This window comes from Nicotiana tabacum, chromosome 7, assembly GCF_000715075.1.
Source record: "Nicotiana tabacum cultivar K326 chromosome 7, ASM71507v2, whole genome shotgun sequence".
NCBI lineage: Eukaryota > Viridiplantae > Streptophyta > Magnoliopsida > Solanales > Solanaceae > Nicotiana > Nicotiana tabacum.
Genome location: NC_134086.1, coordinates 52,573,212 through 52,583,806, shown reverse-complemented (window position 1 = coordinate 52,583,806; position 10,595 = coordinate 52,573,212). Strand labels below are relative to the sequence as shown.

General features: G+C 36.1%; 1 long non-coding RNA gene across 1 annotated transcript; it reads right to left on the bottom strand.

Annotated features, from left to right (window-relative positions):
• Window positions 1–6,458: 6,458 nt before the first annotated feature.
• Window positions 6,459–8,200, bottom strand: LOC107815571 (uncharacterized). The gene is made up of 2 exons (XR_012711644.1): window positions 7,544–8,200; window positions 6,459–6,723 (listed from the first exon to the last, which is right to left on the bottom strand). It is a non-coding gene; the product is annotated as an uncharacterized LOC107815571 (long non-coding RNA).
• Between the last annotated feature and the right edge of the window lie 2,395 nt (window positions 8,201–10,595).

Below are 10,595 nucleotides of genomic sequence, written 5' to 3'. Positions count from 1 at the left end.
TGCGTCCATACATAGCTTATCCTAGTGCCCACACATGCCAGAGTTTTCGCGCAACTCATATGATCTCGAATATTACTTTTAATTTTACTTCCCGTTCATTAGTCACAGTAAGTGCCACTTTCCTTTAGAGTACTTATAATGTTGTTGTGAGACTATTGTTACACGACTATTTCCTCTTGAGGTCGTTGTGATTAAGTTGAAGCCTTCTTCTTTATTTGCTTAGCTAGTCTTTCGTTGTAGTACTTAGGGAGAACCCTTGACCCTCATAAAGCTGTGAGCTTATTACAGACCTTTTGATGTCCTTCCTTGCCTATAACTATCTGTAGTTTCTTACCTCCGTGCCCTTGTGCTTGTAGGATTGATTTTGAATTGACATTTTGATTGCCTTCCTAGTGGCACTTTCTTTTATCCCCGCAACACTCATACGGTACCTTCAATTACCCCGACTCCTATTTGAATATATCTCAAGTATTATAATGATATTACTGCGAGGCTATATTCTCCATGTTGGTTTCTACTATGTTTATCTTACACGATCTGATGACTCGTCTGTAACCTCCTGTTTAGCCATAACTGGGATCTTCTTGACCAATTACTAACTACTTGTTGGCCCATTCTCGTATCAATATTCCTCGTAATCTTTCTTGGGATATTTACTTTGTTTTAACTTATGTCTCGCACTGGCTCCTTATTTATTAATAACACCTCAAGCAAGAACCTTTACTTCCTCTCCTTGACGTCGTGCTTGCACAATATTCTTGAATCGTAGCGTATCTATAAGATTTGGGTAAGTGTCATCTCATTCCTCTTTCATTTATCGCATTCTTCCTTTACCATTCCATAGTCACTAGAACCACTTAATTCTGGCTTAATGCCACATTATTCCATATTCCCCCCTTTAGGGTTGTACTAAAAGCTGAATCCACGAGGGTTTATCTATAGATGTTTTACCTCTTCATCTTTGGCGTTGTTTCTCAACATCAATGATCCTTACTCGCCTTGCGGCAATTCTTCTGTACCAAGGATGACAAATTCCCTTACTCGCGAGGGTGACACTTAGCGTAACTGGCACATACAATCTCTTAAGCTTAACTTTACTCATACTGCTTGCTCTAGAGAGGCGTCTCCCTGAATGACTATTCTCTGAATTCATCGTGAATTTCCTTTTGTGGTCCATTCTATTACCGCCGGAACGAAATCTGAAATTCCGATGATGCCAAGTACTTTTCAATCATTCAGTCCCTAATTCATATTTTAGTTTATCTTATGTACCAGTCTATACTGATTTCTGTTACTCTGGGGATTAACTCTCCCCTCTGGTAGTCGCGTTGGAGTCACGAACTTATTTCTCAAAATGAGGATATAACCTTATGGCCTATACTCTTTCGTTGTCTTAAGGCCCATCACCTTTCGTCTCTTCATTCATTTGACTATAGGTTGTGTAACACTCTACCGTTTTCATCCATGTATCATACCTTATTCATAATGCTTTCTTATCTCTCTTCTTATTACTCTGCTAATATTTTTGCATATCCCTTTTCTTGTGAAAACTTCAATACGACATTCTTTCGCTTTTAGCTTCCCTTTGCTCCATCCAATGACTCTTTGGGTTGCTCAACATCCTCGCTCTACTAAGGATGAGAGCCACGCTTAAGGTAATATTTATCCCATCCAGGCTTTCAGTGCCTATCTTCTGAATGCTAGTATTTACATCTAATCGTAATATTCTAGGGTGCACCATCTGGGTATCTCAAAAGAAGATCTATTTGCACATATGTAATATCTTTCGGAAATGCCAACAAATGAAAGTAATCCATTTACCAGTTTGGGTTACTCTAACCCCAGCCGGATCTTGATACCCCATCCTTATCTTAACTATACCTGTTAGCCCCCACAGGGCATAACTGCAATGGGTGTGACAAATTGTACATACCTCTATTATTGTTGAATATAACTCAAAAAGCTTATGTTACTCTGCCTCAATTATAAACGTTGTTAACCTTCATTAACTGAGCGTCTTGTACCCTTCTTCATCTTGCTTCTTTTGCTTGTTGAAACTGTTATTTATCTTCTTAATATCTCATTGTCTTTCACCATAAAGGTGGATAGGTATTCTTGCCTTAAGGCTCTTTATCAAGAGGCTTACACCTTTCAGTACGCACATGATCTGCTGAAGACCTCATATTTACTTATCATAAGCATGATACAAAGTCGAGTTCCTCTAATTCAACATTTCCACAGCTATATCTCTTATCGATCATCTTTCTGAACGTAGGCATCGTCTTATTACGAATAAAAATAGAAGCTCGGGACTTGAATTCTTATAAATGAGATCTACCACACGATCTAGAGTAAGAAGAAAGAGTGATAGTATTTAATGCTCTGTAACCTCCTACTTATAAGTGTGGTGCACGACACACCCACAAACAAGACTCTACTAGATACGGCTTGTAGACTCCCTAGGACAGAACTGCTCTGATACCACTTTTGTCACAACCCAAACCGATGGGCCGCGACGGGCACCCGGTACCTTACTCAACCGAGTACCAATGTAACTTATCTTTCTTATTACATCATCATATACACGTGACATACGAGCCTAATAGGCCAACATAATCATTTATAAACTCAAAACATAGGCTGATAAGGCCGTACAATTTTTCACGTACAAGACATATGTCTACAAGCCTCTAAGAATACATAAATGTCATAAAGGTCGGGACAGAGTCCCGCCATGCCAAAGAATACACGTCTAAATCATACTAACCAAACGAGCAACTCCGAAGCAAATGGAGCGCACCAACATCTTTCGCTGAATCATACCGAGTATGTAAGGCACATAAATAAATACATAAGAGACATAGAAGACATATAAAGTACATGACCCAACCTGTAAGTCTGGATAAATTTGTAAATCATAAATTACTTTTAACGTCATGCATATGCATATGAATGACATGTCGTGCATAGGTACATGTTTCATAACATCATCAGCCTCTGAGGGCATCCCATCATATCATATCGACCACTATGGGCAAAATCATCATCGTATACCAGCTGATCAGGTGGTGGTGCGTATATAACATCATAACCTTTCACATATCCCATATACATATATATACATACATATATACGCGTATATAACGCCGTTTGAGTACATACATATATATGCGTATATAACGCCGTTTGAATCATATTTCAGCCACTGTGGGCAACATCATCATCATATACTAGTTGATAAGGTGGTGGTGCGTATAAAACGCCGTAACCTTTTCTCATATCCCATATACATATATTTACATATATACGCATATATAACGCCATCTGGTCATGGGTCAATGCAATGTATGAAAAGTACATCAATAAAATCATTCAGAATGTCATAAGACCATTTTGCCTCTTGAGAAATATCATAAAGTAACATCTTTTCAACTTTCGTATTTTTCTGAGACCCATGAACAGATGATAAAATATTATGACACATGGTAATTAAATAACATAGATCTCTCTTATACTTCTATAAATAGAGTTATTCATGGAATTTGTGCATTTGCACGTTTCGTTCGTATTGTATGGATCACACCACAAGAAAGAAGGGATAGCCTTAACATACCTATTCCCGGAATTATTTGAACGAATCGGCTTCTGCAAAATATGGACGAAACTTAAACTTGAAATTTCGGACAATTTACTCTGCCTTTAATGTTTTTTTTAATGGAACGATTGGTTAAGGACTAAATTTGTGTGACATTTTTGCTCCTTCACGTTGTGGTCACATGTACAGAATGTAAAAGGTTTCCTTGGTCTTCAAATGAAAGGAATTTGAAGTCGCCAAAATGAGTCTTGTTATTTGAAAATGGAGCTTTGCTTTCAACGTTTTGGCAGATCATTATCTTGAAGCTTTTTCTTCTTAAGGCATTTTGATACAACTTTTGTCATGGGAAGATTGATAAGTCTTACTAAGACTTTTTAGATTAAGAATCTTTAGACACTTGTAAAGGTTAATGATGACTCACCTTATAAAAAGGGAGGGGATCTGCCACGTTTCTCCTTGGGGAATTTTGTTAATTTATCCACTTATTGGTTAATCGAGTAATGTTTCGTTACTTGATAATTAATCTATTACCCGCATAATTTAAAAATTATCACAAATTACTTAAAATTCTATTTATTTTAAAAATACTTCATGTATACTTTATATATATTACAATACCGTGGTCATATGGTACCTTGCATGGTACTAGTTTATAATTATCGGATATTATCGCTCGACCCGTATTTTATCCCAAATTGGCCACTTTTAACGAAAATCCTTTTCGTTAATCCGTGTACCCCTTTATCCTTCATAGAACTTATTTATCGCTTGATATAAATAGCGTATTACTTATAATCTCAAAATAAATCTCATTCCCGAATTTGCGTCGATTAATCTTACGATGAAGTTTTATTGTACGACGACGCTTTAATGTACGAAAATGCGAAATATAATATCTCATTTTTTGACTTTCATCATTTTACTTATGGCGTACTTTCACGCACGAAAATCTGGGGTGTAACAAGCTGTGAAAGGACCTGTGTGCTCTACTTTCTCATGACAGGTCAAAGGGTGAATGTGGGTCATCTGATCCGCTACCAGATGTCATCAGTGAGGACGAGTAAGAAAATAGATCGAATGCCATTTGCTAACTTCTTGACTCAGTTCTTAAGGAACGAGGAGGTTGAGGAGGAGCCTGAGTTTGACCACACCATCGATCATCCTATCCGACAAACGGACATCACTAATCTCTGGCTGAAAGACAAGACTGCCATGCCATCATTGGCAGGTACTGAGCACAATGCACGTGATAATAGTTTTATGGCCCATCTCTATGGGATGATGGATTTTCAGCTAATGATAGGGGGTCGGCCGGCCACATCTGAGGAGAGGACTGAATTGGAGCAGCGGTACCCGCTCAATGCTCATGCCAATCAGCTGATTGGGTTAGGAGATGGATACAGACTCCCTGATGATAAGGATATCAACACACTTGAGCAGTTTGAGGCCAAGCCAGAGCAGTCAGATGTGAGGGCGATGATGAGGAGAAGGAGGACGAACATGATGAAGAGTGGAGAGCGTCAGAGGATGAAGACGCTTCTTGATCAGAGAGTTCCCTTGCACCCTACTTTTTTTTATCTTGTTTTGTCAATTTGTGCATGCACTGAGGACAATACAAATCTAAGTGTGGGGTGGGAACTTGTAGATATTAGTAGTTGTTAGCTGTTTTTGTTGTTGTAGTAAGTGTCATTTTCGTTAGTTAATTATTTTAGTTATTTATTTTAAGAATTTTTCATTTTTGTTTTTCTTGTTAGTTGTTTTTAGTCAGAAAATATTTTAAAAAAACATAGAAATGTTAGACTTTTCCCAACGATGGATCTCCTAGACATTTTTCTTGAGGGAAATAAGTCTAAAGAAAAATACCCAAAAGATTTTATTTGTAGGTAGTGTAGTAATTCCTCCTTGATTTTCCTTTGGGCCGCGATCTTTTTCAAGGATTTTTCGTTGAACCGGATGTAGTTAGTTTTAATTTTTAGGAGTGAGAACCACTGGGCTATGCATTTAACTGCAGCAATATCTCGTAGCTTTGTGATGCCTTGAGAATAGTTAGTACTCTGGTTGTGACGCTTAGGCTCAATTTTTTGACTTTAGTATAAGTACCTTAAATCGCAGATTCTTAAATTTGCTTAACTGATTTGACTGGAGTATCGTGAAAAAAAAAATCATTCCTGAATGAGTTATGTGTCATGTCTATGTGAGGTTTGTATGTATTCCGTGCACTGCATTTGATGTCTAGAACTTACCCCGTATGTGTGCAAAGCGAAATAGTAGTTTTGTTCAGTTTGAGAAGTGTATAGGTGTTTCTTTGTTAAGCCAGATATACATAGAGTACCCACCTTAATGTTATGCATCGTAGTTAACTCCTTTGAGCCTATAATCCTGTTTCTTTAGTAACCACATTATAAGCCGTACCCTTTTGTTTGAATCAGCCATATATTTGAACCTTGTCACCTCTCATGAGCACTTAAATTGTAAAGTGTGGTGTGGTAGCACTACAAGAAATATGAGCTATGGCGACATTAAATAAATGTCGTACTAGGTCACATAAATGTGACATAATCAATTACTGACGTTTATTTTACATTTATGCTAAATGTCGAAAATTTTCCAACATTTAAGTAAATGTCAGTAAATGCTTAGTGGCATTTATCTACTAACTTTTTATCAAATGTCACTCATTTGAGTTCATAACCATATAATTTGTGACATATACAAAAATGTTAGCAAATTATTTGTAAATTAAAAAACTATAGACGCACAACTAAAATTCAAAACAATACATTTATTATATTTTCCTTTTACATACAATACATACAATATAGAAAAGAAGAAAACAACAAATGTATTTATTTGCTCTTCGAAATACCACAAACATTCACATTCATGTCAAAAGTTTCAAGTGACATACACCACAGATAATTTAAATGAATTTAAAAACAATAGTCCAGTATAGTATATAGATAATTGTAACTTTTCTCTTTGTTAACATCTCCAAAATAGCCTATACAATTTGAAGCTTTAGTGTCCGTATTCTTTGATGAAGAAGCTTTGGTATCAGTATATCACCACGCCAAGGATTCACCCACACTATAGTAGCTCACATCCTTCAGAAGTGTTGTCTCCAATAACTGAAAAGAAAAGAATTATACTAAACTAGATCGGGAACGAACAAAAAAAACAATATTAAAAAAGTAAGAAAAGCATTAATAGAGGCACAATGGCCTTATTGCCTTTGCGACATAGTTTTAAACAAGATAATGCACCAAACTATTTGTTTAGTATAGATTGTGACACATGATAACCAACAGAGGCAATGTAAGTAAACACCAGTATAACAAGTACAATTGATTACCACACAGAAGGGTGCAGAGCAAAGTAAATGATCAAGCTGAAACAATATACATAACAATTTCAAAGGGATAACCCAACAACCTAATGGGATAGATTAAAAGAACCAACCAATCCGGAAGATTAAGTGGAACTTGGCAGCTACATAGCCTCAAGTGGACTCCACATAGTTCAATCAGCGAGTTGACCTCTAAATAAACATGGATAATAAACAAAGATTACATATACACATGAACATCTAATGGATTCTTTATCAAAATCCATTTGATAACTTATCTAGAACTTTAAAGCATTCTCTCAAACAGTTGGAAGGCAATATACTACTATACAGTTGAAAAGGTAAATTTCGTATCAATTAAAATGCACAGCATAATTAGGTTCTCTAATTCAATTATAGAAAGGTAATACACTGACATGCGGCAATATCTCATCTATCGGATTGCGGCACACATATATGAAATAGGATACATCAACTATCCAAAATTCATTCATATCCAAAGTGAATGAATCACAAACCCATCTTTTAATATGAACAACCCATAATTTCAAATTAAAAGAAGAAAAATTAATTGAAGATTCCTCGAAGTCTCAATAAAAAACCTTGCACCGATTACATTGACTTGAACTCTGGCTTCTCCTTCTGGCAAGGTCACAAGACTACGAACTTCGAATGTCTTGATGGAGAAGAAGCAATTGACTGCATATTCGATTTCAGTTCGATTTGAATTTGTTCACAGAGGCGAGAGAAGAGAACGGAAGTGGAGGTTGCCATCACCTATGATTCTGTAAAATATGACATAAATAGCATGGCCCCTTTCGAGCAAGATGAACAGAGAATGATGGATGTTGTCTCGTAGAATTTAGGGTTTCAAAGGAGGAGGGTTCTGAAAGGGGGTTGGAAATAGGGAAAATAAAAAGAAAGGAATGAGCGATTTAAATTCAACTGCGTATAAAATTTCTCACTGTTTGCTGCAAATGTCGATAAACATAGTGAAAAATACATCATTTGAATCAAATGTTATAATATTTAATAACTTTTCTTGCTAAATGACGTTCATTTAACCACATATTGCTCTAAATGTCAGAAAAGTAATTGTTTAATGACATTTGTTATAAATGTCGTCAATTAAATGTGGTTGTAGCCTATATTTCTTGTAGTGTAGGTTGGTTTTTGAGTGGAATAATTGAAATAAGGAGAAAGTTGCACTGTGTAAAAAGAAAAAAATTTAAAAAATAAAATAAATAAAAGCCACTTGAATTGAAAAAGAAAAAAAATAGTTGTATTGTTGGGAAGAATATTTCTTGATAGTGGTGGCTTTTGATGTACTGGTGCTTAAAGAAGCAGGGGGTAAAATATAGTGAAGTTAAGGTGGAGTTTGGTTTGACATAAGTATGGGCTTGAATATTAAAGTGTTTGTATTAAAGTGCTTAAGGGAGGTGTAGTCACTTATATCCAAATGTATACTACCCGACCTGTATCCTACATTACAATCAATGAAAGTCATATTTGATCTTAGACTGAATGAACTCTATTAGTAGAGTATTACACTACGGGCAAGCTTATGGTGCATCATTTGGGGCATATGAAGGTTATTTCTGAGAGCGAGTGAGTTTTTCCTATCTTGAGTTCCTACGTTTTTAAAATTCATTGTGTGTGGAACTAAGCTCTTTGATTGGGTGAGGGCACATGATTCATAAAGGAAAAGTAATATTGTTGACTTCAATGTTAGAGTAAGTAAGTGAATTGTGAATAAGGCATGGTATTTGTAAGTCGAATCTTGAGGCGATGATGTCACACCTTTGTGCTTAAACTATTTTAAAGATTCTTGGTATAATGAGTTAAGGGAATTGCTTAATAGGTTGTGTCTATAAGTGTAGTTTGATTGCTCGAGGACGAGCAATGTCTAAGTGTGGGGTATTGATGTGTGGCTATAATTCATAGTTTAGCACATTATTCGCCTTGCATTTTATATGCTTTAATGATAAATTACACTTTATTTGTGCGTAATAGGGTCCATTCTATGTGTAGGTGAATTGGAGATGAAAGTAAAAAAAAAAAGGAGATCTACAAGTCAAAAGCGTGCGTGGGAGCAGGGAATGAGAGAACCTGGCGACGCCAGGCTTGAAGCTGGCGAAACCCTTGGTGACGCCACGCTTGAAGCTAGCGAGAGGCTCGCGAGGCAAGGCAAAGGCCCAGCATAACCAGGCATTAGACCTAGCGACGCCAGGCCTGGGGCCAGGTCCACCAGGCGTGATGCCTGGCGACGCTAGGTATAGGGCGAGATCCATTCTGAGTTTTGAAGATTTAGTTCGTTTTCTAGCTTGACTAGGATTTGAACTACACGCTTAGGTCTTGTCCTAAACATATAAATAGACCTAAAAATGCCGCTTTGAAGGACTTTTGCAATCGGAGGCAAGGATAGCTCGTGGAACAACTGTTGGGAGTTAGAATCATCGATTTCTACATCCCTTTATCCTTACTTTGTAATTCAATTATGAAGAATACTTTGGATATTCTTACTATGAGTATGAGTAGCTAAACTCCTAATCTAGGATTTTGATGGAACCTGTTGGAGGATGATTTTATTGTTATGTTAATATAGATTTGTCGTAGTATTCTCTCTATTTGTTCAACTATATGCGTATTGTTGTTGATTGAAGGGACCTCAATTAACTGTTCCTATTTAATATGTATTACTCGGGAGAGAATGCATATTTAGGTAGTTGTTAAACAACATCACTTCTAACGTATATGAGGGATCAATATGAAGGGTTTAAAGGTGGGATTAGGATAACGAAACCTTGGTGCGATCTGAGTGAGTTGTACTTAAATCCAGTTAGCATAATTCGGGAGAATATGTCTAGTATATTATGGTAATTACTCGGGAGAGAGTTACGACAATCAGAGTGCTCATGATCGATAGAGAAGACTTAGGCAAATTTATAGAAAATGTAGTGGAAAGGAGTCCGACAATACGGGAAATCAGAACCTTAGATCATTCCAATTATTGCCTATAACCCGTTCGTAGTTAGTTCTTATTTATTGCATTTTTATTACGTAATATTTAGTTAGTAATCATTCAACTTATTACTCAAATATTTCTGAAGATTGATTACATGAATTTGTGCGAGTCTAATCTGAGCTTAATAGATTAATTCCCTGTCGGATTCGACTCCGGACTTATTAACCGGAATATATCTGCAACGACCGCTAAGTCCTTTATATAAGGTATAGTTGGGCGTGATCAATGATACACCTTTATGAGAGCATATAAATTTTTATGTGTAAACCCGGCCGGTAAATTTTGTAGCCGACACATGAAATAAGTTAAGCCAAAGTCTAAAGAAATAATTCATAATTTATTATGGTAGAAGTTAATTTTGCATTTTTTGAAATTAATTCCATAATAAGAAGCCTTGTTAATTAAATTTTGTGATTCTTACTATGACTAAATAATTAGAAACAAAGGAAATATTTTTTGGAATTTTTGCCTCCTATAGCAAATGTTGATACCTTATTTATTTTAAATAAATACTATTTTAAAAAATTATATTCCATAACTATCTTTTGATTTTTATAGCCAAATATCTATTTATGGTCACCTCCTACACTCAAGCCATAAAATATGCTTTGATTTATTTTTCTCTCTCG